At 40.6% G+C, this 18,660-nt stretch overlaps 2 protein-coding genes and 1 long non-coding RNA gene across 6 annotated transcripts in view; 1 reads left to right on the top strand and 2 right to left on the bottom strand.

The window, feature by feature from the left end:
• The window catches only part of Ca-beta (Ca2+-channel-protein-beta-subunit), a 47,427-nt gene extending 38,990 nt beyond the window's left edge, over nt 1–8,437 (bottom strand). Inside the window, exons 1-2 of the mRNA NM_001273447.1 lie at nt 8,202–8,437; nt 4,487–4,687 (exon numbers count right to left, since the gene is read on the bottom strand). The gene's annotated coding sequence lies outside the window, so the exon portion shown is untranslated. The remainder of the gene's footprint in view (nt 1–4,486; nt 4,688–8,201) is intronic.
• Nucleotides 8,438–10,420: 1,983 nt separating this feature from the next.
• lncRNA:CR43859 (long non-coding RNA:CR43859) lies at nt 10,421–10,985 on the bottom strand. The gene has a single exon (NR_073757.1). It is a non-coding gene; the product is annotated as a long non-coding RNA:CR43859 (long non-coding RNA).
• Nucleotides 10,986–15,570: 4,585 nt separating this feature from the next.
• ab (abrupt) overlaps nt 15,571–18,660 on the top strand; it is a 50,403-nt gene continuing 47,313 nt past the window's right edge. Inside the window, exons 1-2 of one of the 4 annotated variants that reach the window (NM_057214.5) lie at nt 15,571–15,640; nt 16,661–16,856. The gene's annotated coding sequence lies outside the window, so the exon portion shown is untranslated. Of the gene's footprint in view, nt 15,667–16,660; nt 16,857–18,660 lie in introns of those variants that run through there. The other 3 variants (NM_057215.5, NM_001169481.2, NM_001273449.1) reach the window with 3 other exon arrangements.

An 18,660-nucleotide genomic window follows, 5' to 3' on the forward strand; every position in this document is an offset into this window, starting at 1 on the left:
TGTTAATAAGAGGGCGGACTGGCAATAAACGGGAAGTACACCCAAAAATAGCAGAAAACTGAATATTAAGACATTTTTCAGAAGAGTGCTTACAAGCGAAACTGACTAATAAACTAACGAAGCACGAAGTTTTAAGTGAGGAAAATGTAAGAAATATTTATATTTATTTTCTTTATATTTAAATTTATTATACTAAACATAACTAGCTCAAAATTTCATATACTTATACTTCTTTCTTAATCACTTCCCCTATCGATGAATCTATTTATTCCAATTTTGTACTTAAGTAAGTAAATATACATATATTTTATATTTAACCTGACAATCAGTTGAACGAAAAGTACAGAATTACATAAATTCTCTACAGATTGAGGGTGTATGCAGTGTTTGCCCGCCAACGGAAGTCCTTCAAGTTGGCCCGCCAAGAATCGATATATGGCTTGGAAATGTTGAAAGGCGCCTGGCAAGATTGATGATGCTTTAGAAGCCACCGCGATTCGCATGAAATCCATGTGGGCACTACATTATTTAGGTATAAATGTGCACATATATGTATGTATTATATGTATATCTGAGAGCAATTTGCCATGCAACCAAACAATTAAGCTGCGAAATTGGTGCGCTTGCAATTCCCGTTTTCAGGCAGATCGCCAGATCTTCAGATGTCCAGATCGCCAGATCTCAAGCTACAAGCCAAGCTCAATTAATCTCTTTGCCAAAAGCCGACCGGACTTGACCCGAAGTTGGGCTTAAAACCTGGCAAGAGCAACCACAGCTGCACAGCGAAACGTCACACTTCAATCAGACAATAAAAATATTGAAATGAGGATACAGAGTTGAGGCCATCCATACCACAACCACTGAGAACTGAGAACTGAGAACCGCGGCGGCGGCGGCGAAGTAAAAACGAATTTCGCAGAATCATTTTAAATGAAGTTCATTTTTCGCTGAGCGCTTCTCAGGTAATCCGGCAAATGAATAATTGATCGAGCTATATAATTAACGGATCCACTCAATTGCCAACATTTTAATGCAGCCAACAGAGCTGCGAACAAAGCGAACTCTATCTGAATAGTTATTTATATTCATTTCATGGTCACCCAAATCTCATGTGCAGTTTTCATTATTTTCAGCCACTGAATCTGGCGGAAGCCGTGAAGGCAAAAGTCAGTTCGCCGAATCCAATACAATTTTGTATCACTGCCTTTTCTACCCTTTCAAGCCATAATTACGACATATAGTTGCAAACGTATCTAATAGTTGACCAGGTCCAGGTAGCCTTTCCAGGAAAGCTATGATAGATCACAATTTGAAACCCCACATCAAGTTCAACCAAAAATATAATTGATAATTAATTCAAGCATAAGTTGAAATGTAATTTCTTGGGCTATTATTAAGATGATTGCTCAACGTCATGGACCCCAGGGCAGTGTGTAGATACAAAGATACAGATACAGAGATACAGATACAGGTATCTATGCGATAGGCACCTGTACCTTCGGGCATGTGACATTGCTTCGTGGCTCTACTTTAATTGGTGGCGATATAGGGGTTATGGTTCTGAGTTCGGTATTAAATTTGTGCTATCATGTCATAGAATCAGCTCTTTCGCTTCGATCGTTCTTTGAACTCCCTACACTCCTGACATGATTTATAGGTAATTTTGGTCAGCAGCTCTTTGGCTCGTTCCACATGCCCCATCTAATTGAACAGTATTTAGTCAATCTTTAATTTATGGTTAAATAACTCCGTCGAAAGCGTTTGGCATGCAAACTGGTTTGCCAGCAGACGCTCGCTTCTCCAGTTCGATTAAGTAATGCCGCGATGATTGTCCCCACTGTGTGTACTGGTTTTTGCGTATTTACGGAAGTGTTTTTCGGACCGCTACAGTGGCCCACCTGGCCCCGCCCCAAGCCAATTGCCGATCGGTCATTCGGACGGAACCAGTTCTTGGCTCTCAACTCTCATCTGGATGCTCGACCACTTAGCCATCGTCACCTCGTCAACGTCATTAGCCAGTCGAGGCTTTTGTATCGTGTATTTTTCATACACAGAGAACAGATTCATTTACTTCCCTTACGCTAGGCACTTCCTAGAATGGCTAAAACAATCAGCGAACCCTTTTTAACAAAATCTGAAAATAATTAATTACCACAATACATATGTAAAACTAACTATCAACTATCAACTATAGACTATCATAGCATAATAATTAATAATTAAAGTCGATGAATATATATCCAGCATTGCAACTATGTTATAATTATAATTATATACACGCGAAAAATTCACATAACATAGTCGGAAAAGTCGTACATGTTTGATAATTGAAATTGGCTGTCACAAAAAAAAAAGAACTAAAGCAGTTAAACGCCTTGATTTTCATTTTACAGTGAGATAAGACCGGAATGCATGAAATATTGTTAATTAAAATGAACATTTATTTAATTAGAGTAAATCCCATAACAAATAAATTATAAATAACCCCCCACCGGGGGTTAGGGGGCGTGGTAATTGCTTTACACTAGCTCCTAACATCAAGAAGGCGGCGGGGCAGTGGGTGGTGCAATGGGTGGTTCTTGGAGGTGGGATGGCAACCTCTTGAGGCTGGCGGGGCAAACATCAGCGCGCGGTCACGACAAACGACAGCTACAACGACTTTGGAAGATGGTAGCCAGAATTTTGCAGATACGGGAAAAAAGCACTTGGCCTCCTGATGGGCGGGACAAAGGGGGGCGTGGCAAATGGGAGCTGCGGCAGAGGAGCAGTTCGGTTGAAACAATGGGCATAAATGCATGGCTTTGCCACCTCTTCAAAACGGGGTTAATAAAGTTGCGCATGGCAGAGTCTGAACAGGCCGGAGCCAGCACTCGAAAAATGCAATCCATCACGAGGAATGAATAATACAACTATGTCTTAATTATAATTATATACACGCGAAAAATTCACATAACATAGTCGGAAAAGTCGTACATGTTTGATAATTGAAATTGGCTGTCACAAAAAAAAAGAACTAAAGCAGTTAAACGCCTTGATTTTCATTTTACAGTGAGATAAGACCGGAATGCATGAAATATTGTTAATTAAAATGAACATTTAATTAATTAGAGTAAATCCCATAACAAATAAACTATAAATAAAGCATTCTGGTTACACATTTTATTGTAGTTACTTTGACATTGCTGTAATACAATGCAGACACTTAAATTATATATTCTTCTAATTTTACTAGGCAACGCTTATGTGAGGAATAATCATTTAAATAAATAAGAGTGCATTTCATTTGACAAATAAATTCTTCAGATGTTCATTCCAAAAACATATTAAGCGCTTCACGTATCCTGGAACTCGACCGGCTTATAATGCCGAGAGAATTTTTAAAGGGAGTTGCTACCTTTAAGAAGGATGGCCAAGTTATCAGCAAGAAGTAGTTATATACACATTATAGATCGTATTTGGTTAGTCAAAGTATTCAGTGTGGTTAACCAAATGCTGAATAAATATTTCAAAATTTCCAAACCCGTTTGCCATTAATGTGCTTGTAAAAAATAACAATATTCAAGCAATTACAGTGCGAGCGATAAATGCTAATCAAATCATATCATCATCACCAAACTGATTTAATTTGCCTTCATCCCCGGAATATCACTATATATGGATCATGATCTCATTGGCAGTTACTTGCGCGCACAGCCAGTGCCCATTTCAATACCAAATCGACTGTCAAACTTGCGGACCGCAAGTAGCTTCAGTTTGGACTTCGGGTTAGTGTTCGTTCGACTTCAGTTGCCAATTTAGTATTTAGTGACAAAACACAGATAAAAGCGATTCAATTTGAATGTTGCCAGCCCATCTTGCCTTGAGAGCTCTTCGCACACACGAGCTTCAATACCCGCGAAACACCCCGCGCTTTTGGCCATTCTCTGGGCGCGTAAGCTGATCTAAGCCAAAATAGTAAAAACCTATTAAAAATTATTATTGTCCCGTCTTCATTAAGCCAGAGCCACAAAGCCACACCGAGCCAATCGAGGCGAAAATACGATTCCGTATGAATAAATTTCGTTGGTCGTTTCTGAGATAGATATTGAACTCAATGTGGGTACAGTGCGTTTCATGGCAAGAAGGTATCAATAAAACTGAACCACTAACAGGCGATTCAATATATCTAAAATTGTAACCAGTTTTGAATAGAAAAGTATGAAATATTTAAGAACTTTTTAATATACTATGAACCAATTTAAATATTTTATATTTTCGCTACGAACTGTTTCTAAGCATGTTTGTATTTGTGCACAAATTTATAGGCAAAGTTTTTGTTTAAAATTCGTACTTTCATGAAATTTATTGCTGAAGCCGCGATAAAGTCGAAAAGCAACTACTAGACAATACAAACGGCTTCTTATTTACATAGAAATCTTTTTGAGAAAAAAAATAATATAATAAAAAACCATATTGAATGGACTAATCAAAGTGGAGTTCTTCTTACCTGCTGGTCGCTGGTTATTGGCTCGATTGTAACCTGGCTAGAAGATTCTCATCTCTTTTTGGCGGACTGACGTAATTCTCACTTGGAGGAGATCGGGTCCAACATGAAACTTTCACACTATACGATGCCGATCATTACACGAATTTATATATATTTAATTAGCATATATATTCACGATTGGGTATTCCACTTGAACACTTTCTGTGATTAAGAGGCAAATATTAGGTACCAGTCCAAGCAAATGGGTCAATTGATTGTGCAAAAATGTTCCTTATATAAAACAACTTTTTTTAAAACTTTACTTTGCTATTAAAAAAAAATCTACTTTTTTTTTGCTTTTCTTTTAAAGGGTTCCAGTTGGTACTGGGCGAAGTAGAAATTTCTCATTTAAATGCAGCTTGCAAAAGGGAAACGTAACCCCCTGATCAACATTTTTCATAATCTGCAAATGTCCAACGTGGCTCAAAGTGCTCAAGCAGCGCGCCGCCAAAGGAGTCGGCCAACATGGCTCTTAGCATAATGCCGCGTATCCACCTCTAAGATGACGGGCAACAGCCTCTCAACACTTGGGGCGGAAAAAAAAACGAGTGGGATGGGGTATAAGTTGGGAAAAGGTGCGGGATGCGGGGCCTTTCGTGTAAACACTACAAAGCCGCGTGGAAACTATCTGAGCGTCGCTGCCAAGTTGTCACTCATCGCTGGGAAATGCAACTAAAAGCGACACTAACCCAATTTCTGTAGGGCCTAATAAAATTATAAACTTTTTACCAGCCAAGCCGACGACGTCGCCGTCTCGCGAGTAGCAAAACAAACAAACACACACACACATATACACACCCACCGGGGGTTAGGGGGCGTGGTAATTGCTTTGCACTAGCTCCTAACATCAAGAAGTGGGTGGTGCAATGGGTGGTGCTTGGAGGTGGGATGGCAACCTCTTGAGGCTGGCGGGGCAAACATCAGCGCGCGGTCACGACAAACGACAGCTACAACGACTTTGGAAGATGGTAGCCAGAATTTTGCAGATACGGGAAAAAAGCACTTGGCCTCCTGATGGGCGGGACAAAGGGGGGCGTGGCAAATGGGAGCTGCGGCAGAGGAGCAGTTCGGTTGAAACAATGGGCATAAATGCATGGCTTTGCCACCTCTTCAAAACGGGGTTAATAAAGTTGCGCATGGCAGAGTCTGAACAGGTCGGAGCCGGAGCCAGCACTCGAAAAAAGCAATCCATCACGAGGAATGAATAATACAAATTTGATCAAATATTCCTCGGCCATTGCTGACTCTGGAAAGTTGCAAGGTGTATGTTTAAGTGCAACATACACAATAAGCTCAAGGTTGGCATTTGTAAAAAAACTTGTATACGAGTTACAAAAAAGTTCATCAGCAAAAGGACTTCGACCTTTCCAAATAGTTTAAAATCTAAAAACATATAAAAAAATAAAACTACACTTTTTTAGAGCTTAACCATGTCTTCTTGTTTATATTATTTTTATTATAATTATAAACCTCAGTTTTGTTCAGTGTAAAGTCAGTCACCGCAGGAGCTGCAGCTCGCATGCAATTTGTGCGGTAAACAGAGTTCCGTGGTCGCCACCGAAGGAACCCGTACTCGGAGACCCGTAGTCTCGAGTCCGGGCGGGGTGCCCACACTCGACTGGCAGCTGAGAGCAGTGCCCTGCAGGTGGAGCAGCTATGCAGGTGGAACTGGGGGCTAGAGGGTGTGCCTCTAAAGGTGTCGCGCTGGCTCTCACCTTTTGCTGCTGCTTGTTTACTCTGGCCTGGATTTATTCAGCCCTTTCAGCGTGCGCCTGCATTGTTAATCCCTGGCCAGAACTTTTCATTTCGAAGTCAAATCCATATCGGTCCTGCCATTATTTGGCACTCAAGCTGCGTTAGCAGTCGTGGAGTCAAGGCTAGCTGGATGCCAGAAACTTGACCCATTTGGCATGGGATTGCGGTTATGGTTGTTATGAGACGGACTGTTGCGTAATGCTTTCATCTCTTAAAATTCGAGTCATGAAGGAATAGAACGACAAAGTCTTAAGAAGCTAAACCTATTATTATTATGTTGAAACTTCCTTTACAAGCCATCAATTTTAGAATCACGTAAAATAACATTCCATATAAGGTTTTGGCAAACAATAATTATCACAAAATCTTATTTTTTAGAATTAGTCCTCATGTTCTTTTTGTTTCCATACCAAGTTTTACTGGACTGCTTTAGAATTTATATGTGAAATATGTGAAATTGAAATATGTATAATTTTCAAGTCAAGACTCTATTTTAATTATATTAGCTCGCTACCTATACGGAACCTCACTTTTATGGAGAATTTTAATGATGTTTGTCAATTAAACATGTTTTAAGCAGCTTAATTTAGTTAGCACATATAAAATCAACATTTGCTAGAAATCTAGTGACATTTAAAAGCGCAGTTGTTAGGTCTGAGCAATCAAATAGTGTTCATTTCAAATTTAATTGCAGTGAAAGCACATGGACACAAACGAAATGGACCCACATTCGCCATGGCAGTTAAAGGTTTTTTTTTTTGTTTTGTTTTTGCATTATTGCAAATACCAAAGCCACTTGGCAGCATCATTGATTTTTCTTCTCTGGCCTGTGCTTTCCCTGCTTTCATTCTGCTTTCTTTTGGGCACAACATTTTTGCTGCCTCTCTTTGTATATCTTGTGTGCCGTTTGTTATGTTTTCTGGTTTCTTCAATTTTGTTTTCCACAGCTCTGGCTGTTGTTTTTCCAGCCTTTGCCCGTTTAGGCCAAATTACTTTGGCTGGGGAAGCACGTGCATGCAAAGGATATGCCACATATATACACAGATATGCGAGTATGTATATAAAGCTCGGCTGTCTTTGGAGCGACTCCTGCCAGCTGCTGTGGTGGCACAGTTACCAACTCTGTGTGGCACACACGCTGCTGCCGTTCTGTTTTCCTCCCATTTTCTTCTTTTTTTTCTAGAGAGTGTGCGTGTGTAGTTGTCTCGCGTGCCACACAATCAAAAGCAAATGTTGAATAGGGGGGCGCTAGGGGGATGGCTAGAGGAGGCGGGGGCAAAGGATGTGGGGTAACTGAACCGGCTGCCACAACCCCTTTACGACGAGGGGACAACAATTTAATTTTAATTGCTGGACTTTTCAGGCCGCCAGCTCTCCTCGGCTTGTCCAACGGAAAAGCGACTCAAAATCGATCATACGCACCGTGTGCCGCTGGATGCCCGAAACGAAAACAAAGCACCAAAATGAGTACAAGGCGGCAAGAGCAAATGGAAAAAAATCAATTTGTATTAAGAATGAAATTTCGATTTGCGTTCGCCTTTATTTGACCACGAATCGGTGTACAAATAAAATCCAGCAAGATATGTAGTGCTCCCTATATATATACACACACACACACACTCAAATGTGCGTGTGTGTTTTATGTGCCACAACCCGAGAGTGGAGTGTGTGCTAGTGTGTGTCTGTGTACGAGTCCTTTTACATAATTAAACGGCGACACGCGTTGACTGGGCTTTAAACCAGCGGGGAAAAAGGAAAAGCTGCTTTAAGGGGGCACTGTGCCCATTTGCTTGGACATAGCACAAGGACAAGGAGGATGCGAGCCACTCGGCCATGATTTCCCCCGAGCTTTGTTCCGCCTACCACTTATCACCGTGTCAGGATGTGAGAATATATCTTGATATCACTTTCACACACTCACTTTAGCACTGACCAGACGCGGGATCGCAGGATCGCAGGATCAGGGCATCTGTGCATCAGCATGGGCCCTGCTTTAGCCATTCACTTTTCGCCAGGCTCCGCAATTTCGCTCCTCGGGAGCTGGAGCACTGCAATCCTGGCTTTCACAAACACACGGGCACTTGCACCACCACACACACAGACACTTGGGCAATTGGGCACTTGGCACTGACACAGACACAAACACACACGGCAATCGCAGAGAGGACTCACTCGCAAAGGCGAATCGCTGGCAACTAATTTGGGTGACTGCCTGGTGGTCGCGTCGGGTCGTTGGTGCTGCTGCACCGAGGTGTTCCATGTCGCGTCCCACGGACGAATATGTTCCAGTTCCAGTGGCAGTCGGGTTCGAAACCACTGGCGGAAAGCTCCGCACCACCAAGGGCTATTCGCAGGCACCTTCAACCCTTAGGCACTTGGAAAAATTACAGACTAATAAATGATTATTCCATTGCCAAAAGGAGGGTGAACTTCTATCAGCTGCTCAATAGTTTTAGAACTTTATTTCTCTGAGTGCAGGGTGCTGCTCAGAGAGGTCGCAAGCTCTGAGCACGACCTATCCCAAAGCTTTTGGCTCGGATGGCGTCCACACGCGGCGCCTTCCAGTGCGCAGTGTTGGGTCTGCGCGAGATTGGCGCCAGCACGTGCCACGCCGCAGTCCAGCTGTTGGCTGGCGAACCCACCTTGCCCCCTGACCCTGCCCAATGCAACCAAACCCGCACCCACCACCCACTTGCCATTCAAATCAGAGCCGAGCTGTGGGTTGACTTCTGACCATTGATGGCGCACGCAGGCGGGTCAAAAAGGGGCCCCCTCAGCGATGTGCTGCTGCGGTCGAATGCACTCGGGCATGGGCCCAGTATAAACGAGTCAGCTGAAGGTGGAGCTGGAGATGGAGCTGCTCTAGGAACTGGGCGAACGAGGTCCGAGCACGAGTATCTCCAACTTCAGCCGGCCTCGGCCCATCGCCGAAGTCTTCTTTATTGACTTTAGCCTTCCAATTGGGTTTTTAGGTCAGCCTTCAGCCAGCACGAGAACACACACACCACACACACACACACACCCATCGATTGGATGCAGTCAGCAGCTCTCCTTTGAGCTTGGACACACGAAATCAGCCATCCAGCGATGCATACTTACTGGCCAACTGCAGCTGACACTTGTGGGATGTCACTGCGAATCGATTGAAGCAGATAAGCCAGCTGAAATTCACTTTCACTATGCCTAATTACTTAATTCATTTTAGCTAGTTTAGTCTGTGTTCGCAACAAAGGTAGGAATAAAGTGCAAGTGGATTTTTTATAAGGAAAAATTTAGCACTAATTTAATTAGCTAAGGCATCAAAAAGGCGATATAATTGGGTTATTAAATGTATTGTGCTTAAAATGGGACAAACTATGAAGGAATCTAAACTATATACAATATTATTGATATGAAATAAGTTCTGGGCAAACAGAAGAGATGATTAAATAAGTTAACTTCACATCACATGTTTATTTTTGTTTACTTAAACAAAGAAAAGTTTATGTAAGCAATAATATTATTTTAAATGATCGGACGATATTAACTGAAATCTCTTGAGACGACCGACCATGAAGGATGACCGAAATCCGTCTAGAATAGATGCCAGGATTACCATCTAATATGTGTGCCATGCAGCTTCCCTGGGCTTTATTTATTGTGCGGCTGTGAATCATTGTTTGAATGGGTTGTCAGCTGGAGGATAGGATGGCGATGCAGTCGAGGACTTGACGCATTTTGTGTGCAAAACGTTTCGAGCTTATTGTTCCAAATTCGATGCCTCGGGCCCGGGCACTCGAGACCCGTACTCATCGGGCATAATTCGTTGGATCCGTTGGATCATCACAAAAGAAAAGCGATGTCATCGGCGAAAATGCAGCAGAGCTTTTCGAGCCACCGGATTGTGGATGGTGGAAAGGGGGGCAAATGGCGGGTATGGCTTCTAAACAATGCCGACCAATTTCCAAAACAATGTCAGCGTGCGCAATTTTAATGATTGCAGATATTTTAATGCGGCACCAAGTTATTGTTCTCATGCTGATGCTGTGCACTGCAGATAATTATGGGGCACTCAATTGATTTTTACTTTTCTCATTAATTATACGGTAGCCTGAAAAACTGCTAAAGTTTCTAGAGATCGCATAAAACACTTTTTTTTTTATTTATTATATTCTTGTACTAAGCAACAAAAACTTTTGTATATTATCTATAGATTGCAACAATTTTCTTACTGTTTCTAAAGTATATCAAATGTATTTGTATCTGAATCTGGTAACTGCAGCGTCAGCAATGGGTGGTCGAATCGCAATGAAAACTTCCGTGGAATTGGTTCATTCGGCACAAGATGCCTCATTGGGTGGATGGATGGCTGGGATGGTTAGATGTGTGTAAGTGTTTTTTGCACTGTGAAACTGCAAAATGATTGATTGACTCTTAGCATCAGTATTATTAGCATTTTTGGGTTCGGGTCTCTGTTTTGCCTGCGCTTCTGGCTAATTAACAGACCTGACCAACTCCGATTTGGTTTTGGTTTTGGTTTGCGCTGTTGGCCTGGTTCATTCAACTCTGGCGCTGATGGGTGAATTACAACCGTTGGACTTGACTGCCTGCCCGGCCAGGTCACTAATTGAAGGCGAGGAGGAATTACTAGATAATTTTAATGTGTTACGGTAGCTCAGCATTAGCAGCAGCTTGACCCAACTCAATTTTCACTTCGCATCTTGTGTCTTGGCTTCATTCCACGTTCGGCTGCAAAGAAATTTTCGACAGGTTATTGAGCTTAAGTTTTAGTTTAATGATTTCTTTGCAGTTAAAGCAAGCCCCGTTAAATCAATTTTTAAATCCTAGCTAATGCAAACGTACGCATTTCACAGAGATCATGTTTTGAAACATACTTGCCAATTTCTAACTGCTGACATATTGTGCATATTTATATAGTTATAATAATTTAGAGGGCATAAGATATTTTAAATATAACCTGCCAAGTAATAATGTTCAATACCTAGCCTACGTAAAACTAACAAATACGTATCCATCATATATTAAACGGAAATTTACATAGCATCCTAATTTACATCTCGTTTCGGATGGATAAAACCGGCAGCAGTAATTCGAAATTTCAAAAACCACGTCTTCACAGACTGCGTAATACGTATTCAAGTCGGTTTTATGCGGTTATGCCCTCTAAGCTCGGAGGCAACTGTACCTTGTGCAATGCGATCGCGATCGCCGCCATTTTGGATTTTCAATGTGGAGAGTAATAGAGCCAACGGCACTTAATCCATAGACTGCGATGGCCGACCAACTTATATTTCATGCATATAAAGCACACACCATCGAATACTACTCACTCATACACAGCAAAGTACCCATTTATCCAGACGCTTTCCAACTTATTTTACATAATAACCTAGGTTGTACCCACACGAATACAAATACACCACGCTGACCAGTACTAATACTCTTATAAGCCTTTATTTGCGTGTTTTTGTTGGCTATAAAATTGTTTTTTCTTTATCATAATTAAATTCATGGTTCGTGTATCATCTTCAAAAAAACCAAACCGATGGAAACACTCTCTCGATCTTTCTCTCGCTCTTTCGGGTCTTAATTCGTGCGCCGCAAGGTGAGTTGAGCGGTACAAATAAACGAATGTATGTACATATGTACAGTCATATTTACCTTGATCATTTCTATTGTCCACACACGTTCGATAGAAAAGGAGGGCAACAATGTGGAAGAGAGAGATGGAAGGTCGCGTGTGTGTGTGTAGGCAGGCTAAGATTGCTGGGGCTCAAATGAACGGAATGCTCCTAAATTACAGATGGTGGTTACTAGATAGATAGTTTACCTCTACAAATAATGAATACTTAAGTAGTATAAATATAAATTTAAAAAAAAAGGAAATGGATATTGCATAGGATTTTATAAATTTTTAGGATAAAGGATCTAAGTGGTAAGGCTTTCTTTTCAAACAATGTTGTTTTAGCTCAGTAAATCCAAATACTTATAGCTGAATTTTGTTTTCCAGGGTGTTTACCAAATCGCAACCATTATACAGTGATAGTTTAAGTTGTTGAATTTAATTATGCTACCGTTGGGTCTACAAATTCCATCCAATCTAAGACTGTGGGGTAAACTCAAGCAAAACGAAAGCGCCACCCATCCGAAGATGGCTCTCAATTCCCGCCTCACTCACACCTTCTGCTGCTCGGCGTTTTGCCTCCCCCAACCAATTTTTCACGTACACGCATTTCTTTTGATAATTTCATAATCATGTTTCTATTTTTCACATTGATAACTCAGCCCGAGATCACCGGAACTGAGAGCTTTATGGGACGCAGCTTCGAGTGTCAATAACTCATCCGCTGACATCGAATGCTGGTCGCCAACGCAACTGCTAAGCCCCCCCCACTCCCCGACCCACTAATCCGTTGGGGAAACTCCAGGAAAACCCGCTTGAAATTGCTGCACGAGCTGCAAGATAAATGAAATGTCATTTGCCTCGTGTGCAACAGATCGGCGTCTTCATTCCATGGCTGATATATCCCCCTATTAGGCATTGGAGTACCCAACTTGGATGACTCCATTGAAGGCAGAACAGAGGAATCTGAGATGAAAAATAAGTGGATACTGAATAATTATTGATCAATTATATATCACTGTTAACAAGGAAAACATTAACGCATAGAAATTAGATAGTTTTGTATTTATTTGTAGAGAAAACACTCTTGGTTCGTTATTTACTTTGGACAAATCAGAGGATATTGAAATATTTAAAGATATTTCATTTAATAATTGTATTGTATTATTTGTGGAACTAAATTAAAATATGTACATACGCAGAATGTGAGCAATGGACCAACACAGCTTTTATATACATGCACCACTAAAATAATATCAAAATCACACAAATGTCATAAACAGAATCCATTAAAAGCAACCTGAAAATACTGATTCTTTTTATTAAAAATAAACTTGAACCACCCACGAATTCAACTGTTGTTGTTCTTATTAGTTTCATTTTTTCCAAGCAATTTTTGTTCGACCATTGAAATGCGTACGAGATTATTTAGACAGATCGTGGCATTAAAATATATGTACATGCTTATATTTATATATATACATATATGAGCACAGACATATATTAAGCGCATACATCCGAATATTTTAATTAGAGTATAGATAAAAAATAACAACAACAAAGGAAAAAGAGACGAGCAGAGAAGAAGTGAACGAGCGGGGGGCTGTCAGGGGCGGAGGCAGCAACAAATATTAACAATAATTATACCCAAAATATAAAGACGCGGCGACACCTATTCCATATAAATTTTAGGTTTCCACAATTTTTTCACTCACTCTCGATAAAAATAACATTCCACACGTACACACACAACTAGATGGGATGCGGTGGGGCGGTGAAGAAACAGATTTGGGAAGTGAATTTTGGACAGTACCTACACACCACCACCACCCATTCTTGCCCCTGGAAGAGTGGAGGGGGGGGGGGGTGCTTGTGGGTAAAAATAAATACAAATGTCGCCGGCATCAATAAGATATAAATTAAAAGCGTACTACAATCCCAATGTTAATTAGAGAAGCACGAGAAGCGAAGAGAATGCAGCGGAGGTGGGGCCAAACATAAAACTAAGGTGGAGCGAAGTGAAGCGAAGAATGAGAAATTCAGCCCCGCTACACTGAGATAAAGTAGTGGAAATCTTTTAATTATGAAATACATTTTGATATCCTAAAAGGCAAGAATTGTTAGCTATATATAACAATTAACAAGATATATTATGAGTAGTTAACACAGAATTGCAGAAGAATTCTTAAACATTGAAAAATTTTCTAGATTCTTTCTTATAGTGCAAGATTATATACCCATTGAGTTTGGGTATGGAACTTTCCTCCGCCCAACCAATTTCATACCTCGCTCCAATGGAAGCGCTTGACGTGCTGTCGTGTATCTATTAGATACATTAGCTGCCGCATGCCACCAACTTGCGCTCCCTTTTTGGGAAGCTGTAGCTGCATCTACAGATCGTTGCATCCGAAACTCTGTGCATTTGTGGATCGTTGGGATGTTTGGTGGTGCGGCGACAATTTCGGTGTTCTGCCATTTGGAGTGTTTTTACACGTAAATTTATTTTGTTTTTGTCGACTTTAATAAAGTTGCATCTGCCGAGGGGTGGCACCTCATAGCTTTAGCGTCTGCCGAAGTGGGAGACAAACTTTATTTATTCCAGCCTCAGGCAGCTTAATGACTTCCTGCAGGGGCGGCTACTGCGAGAAATCGGAGGAGGGCAAGATTAAGGTGCGGTTCCAGTTCTCCACGGAACTGTCTTCCTTTTTTTGAATTATTATTCTACCATAAAGCTCCGCATATCTAAGGAAAGTATGGTTAGGGAAAATACATCATATTAAGTATATTCATGTATCTTTAGCCTTATTGTTAAATTACACTATTATTGGACAAATATCTGTGTACATTCATTCGTTTAGACATCCGTTTAGAAAATTTAGTAATTTGCACATTTGAACGTTTTTCCTTAGCTGCGTCATTTTAATTACAATTTCAAATAAGGTCAAATGATTTATTGAAATCCGTCTCACAACTACAGTGCATTCCAATGACTAAAGTTATGCTTGTGTCTTAGTTTGTTTTCTTATTTGGTCCACATTTTTGTAAGTAAAGTTAAAGTAAATTAAAGTATATTTTAATTCAAAAATTAGGGTTAGTTCATTTTTATATTTATTTTTGTACTTAAACTTACATTTTACATTTCCTTTTCAGACTGAGAAATAACTTAATTCGATGAAATGCTACTTTATTTATGGAAACTATAATTTATCAGAGAGCGCACATTTTATCGCACTTAACACCCAATGAATCAAAAACTCGGGCTGCTCTCTTCTACCGAAAACTTTTGGCCAAGAAAGCGCTGGCAATTCTGCAATTCAATTGGTCGGCCGTCCGTCTTTCTTTCTTCTCGGGCTCTCTGCAGTCTTCACCTTGCCACTTTGCCCGGTTGGAAAAGTAAACACAATCTGATTGTATGGCTTAGATAATAGCCCCCTTGTGCGCCAGTGTGTGTGTGTGTGTGTGTGTCTGTGAGTGTGTTGGCCAGTTGGAGGAGGATGGGGCTAAAAAAAAACGAGTGAGAAACCACCGACGCGCTGCATGCAACATGTTCGCCGTCGAACGTCAAACGACGAGCATCGAACGTCGAACTTCGAACATCGAACGTGGAGCCGACGAAGAGTGCGTCGGATTTTACTTACCGCTTACGAAAACAGGAATTCTTATTACGCGCAGTACAATTTCAGAAATCAGACGGGCAGCAAGTGTCGTGGTTCAAGTGCGGCTAATTTGGCTTATATGTGATTTTCAGTGTTTTGATGGCTTAGTAAACTATCAGAAACACAGAGACAACTGAATTTGAACTTCTCAACTAAATAAATACAAACCATAACATAACTAAAGAAAACAAAGAACTGTAATATAAAATAAAAATAAATTAAAAACGAAAAACTATTAAAATGCATATAAACCCGAATTGGAACGAATAAACTTGGTGCTGTTAACTGTTTTCGAAATAAATCCAAGAAACTTCCGTTCCTAGTGCGAAACTATAAACAACAAGAACTGCAGCGGCGACGCGTCGGCAAATTGGCATAAATAAATAAAATCAGCGACGTTTTTTTCTGCTGCCGCTGTTCTTTTTTTACAACCCGATTTTTATGAATGAATGCAGCTAACAGGCAGAAAAAAAACCGCAACAAAAGAGCGAGATAGCGCGAGTCGCGTGCACAGGAGCGAAATCGTTGAAGAAAACGGGGGAAGTGGGGGCGGTTGTAAAAAAGCGGACAGGTTGTACCGTTCGATTGCCGCCCACCGCCCGTTTGTCGCCCACTTTTTGTTGTTATTATTTTTCGGTTTGCTTTTCCGCTTTTCCTCCTAGGCGACACACGCTCATGCTTGTCACTTTGTTGCTTTTGCTTTTCGCCTGTCAGCGGCTGTCACAAATCCGCAAACAAACACACAAACACTCACACACACACACACACGCAGCAATTGTTGTCGTTGCAAAATTAATAACGGAAGTTGTGCATTTTATTAATAAAAACGAAATTCACACAGAACCAGATTCACAATCGCAATCAGAATCAGAGAAAATAAAACCAGAACACGAAACTCGCTGCGAAAAAGAGCGCACGAAACAAAAAACAAAAACAACAAAAATCGCAAGTGCAGCGCGACGGCTTCTTCGTCTTCTTCTTATTCTTGTGGCGTTTTTCTTCTACTTCGTTTCGTTTGTTTTCCGCTTCTCGGAAAACCCAGGAAAATGCTCTCTGATTTGCCAGCGATTCTCATTCATTTTGTTCTTATTGTGATTGCAGTTGTGCAGTGTTGAAAAATCAAACTAAATTCAAAATCGGCTTTAAAGAAAACAAATTCATAAAGGGAAATACCCAAAGAAAATAACCCTCAGTGTTTCAAAAGTGTTCAAATTTTACAATTGTGGCATCACAACAACAAATTCAGCAATCATCGTGAATTTTCAAAAAGAAGATTAAGAAATCAACAGTGCAAACGGTAAGTTTTAAAACTGATTCTTGGAAATGTATGTACGAATCTGCTTGGATGGCAACTTTTTAACAGGGAATTTGATCGTTGAAGTCTTTGGGGTTAGTTCCAATGTTTGTTTTCTGACAGTATATGAATTTTAAGTTATTGATTTACTTAAATTTAATGTAACTAATATTCTGGAAACGAAACCAAACGAGAATCAAATCGTTTAAGCTGTTTAACTAGATCACATTAAAATCGTAGTAAAATAGAACTTTCTCGCTTCCCTAGACTTTTATAACTTTATATGTCATGATTTTGTTTTACATAAATTGAATTAGGTTAACAAATGTTTTATGACCGCGATCTTTGTTTGCGATCTCTCTCAGTGATCGTAAACCGAAGTTAATGGCTTACAAAATCGGGCTCACAAAAGGCGTCAGCATTTGGAATTGTCTTTAAACTAGTTGGCCAAAATGTGTGAATCTAAGAAAATTATGTATTTTTTGGTGTTACACGCTTTCTTGATTGGTCTGCTGCTCTTGAAGACAGACCCGAATAGTTGGTGTCCTCTTGCGATTTGATAAATGAATCTTGCAACTTAGGGAAAACGTTTTCGGGGGAATTTTCGTGTGCAGTAATTGCCAACTTTTTTGGAGGCAGTAGTGCTGTGGCACCCATAGGTAGGTAGTGTTGTGTGTTATGGCCAATAATGGTAATAGCAGCTAATGAACCTGACTCTCGACTGAATTTTTGGATTTAGTCTCGGAGTCGGGGGTCTGCGATACCCAACACCAAACACCATCGCGTAAGTGTAGATTCCTCGCCTGGGCGAGTGTTGTTTTTATTTTTCACCGGCCCGTTGAAAACAAACACAAATACGTAGATGTGGAAACCCGGGGATGCTGGGAAACAAAAGGGTCAAGGGGGCGAACAATTAACGCGTCGCTGTAATTACAGCAAATGGTTAAAAAAAAGGGGTTTGGGAACAACTAACCAGAAAAAAGACACAAAGAGAGGGAAAAATAGAAAATATTAATAATCAATAGCCCGCTAAAAGGCATCGATGGAGTCGGTCGAGTTGGTCGCGATGGTTGAGGCAATTTTATCGGTCATTGAACGGCCAAAAGAAGCCAATACCAGAAAGAGATTTTTTTACAAGCCGAAAACGCAAATCGTCGGACTTGGAAATTATGCCAAAAACTTCGACTTTAGACGCGGCAAGAAGCGATCGGTTTTTGGTTAATTACCCGGCCAAATCTCCGTTAACCTCCGGCGAAGAAACTTCGATGGCCTTTTCTGGGGGGCTGAGCAGTTAATTACATAAAAACAAGTGATTTGCGTGTGCGCTGCTGCTTTTGCTGCTGCCCACCGGCATCGATTCTCCAGCTCCGTTTCTTAGATTTTTTTTGTGTTGGGTAATTTTCAACTCGCCAACTTTCGGCCCGGCTAATTAGCGGAGAAAATCTGCGGCACAGGCCGAAAACCCATTTTTAGGTTGAACACTTGCGAGTGTTTGGTAAATGTCCAAGAACAGGTGACCTTTGACTTTAGTTTGAGGGCCTAAAGCATGATTAGGTAAGCAGGAATCAATTTAGAATTCAAAAAAGTCATTACATATTCAAATACTCGCATAAAGAACCTCCTATTAGTTGCTTACAAATTTTTCTTATTCCATAATTACTATTTTAAAACTTAACGCATAGCTTAACAAATTTGCTCACAGAGTTTGAGAGCTTATTTCATTACTTCAGTTCTGTAATTATATTCTGTGCAATAACCTTTTGCTCTTAGCTTAGATTGTATGAAAAAGTGCAGAATATAAGTACAT

The sequence above is a fragment of the Drosophila melanogaster genome, chromosome 2L, assembly GCF_000001215.4.
Source record: "Drosophila melanogaster chromosome 2L".
Classification (NCBI taxonomy): Eukaryota; Metazoa; Arthropoda; class Insecta; order Diptera; family Drosophilidae; genus Drosophila; species Drosophila melanogaster.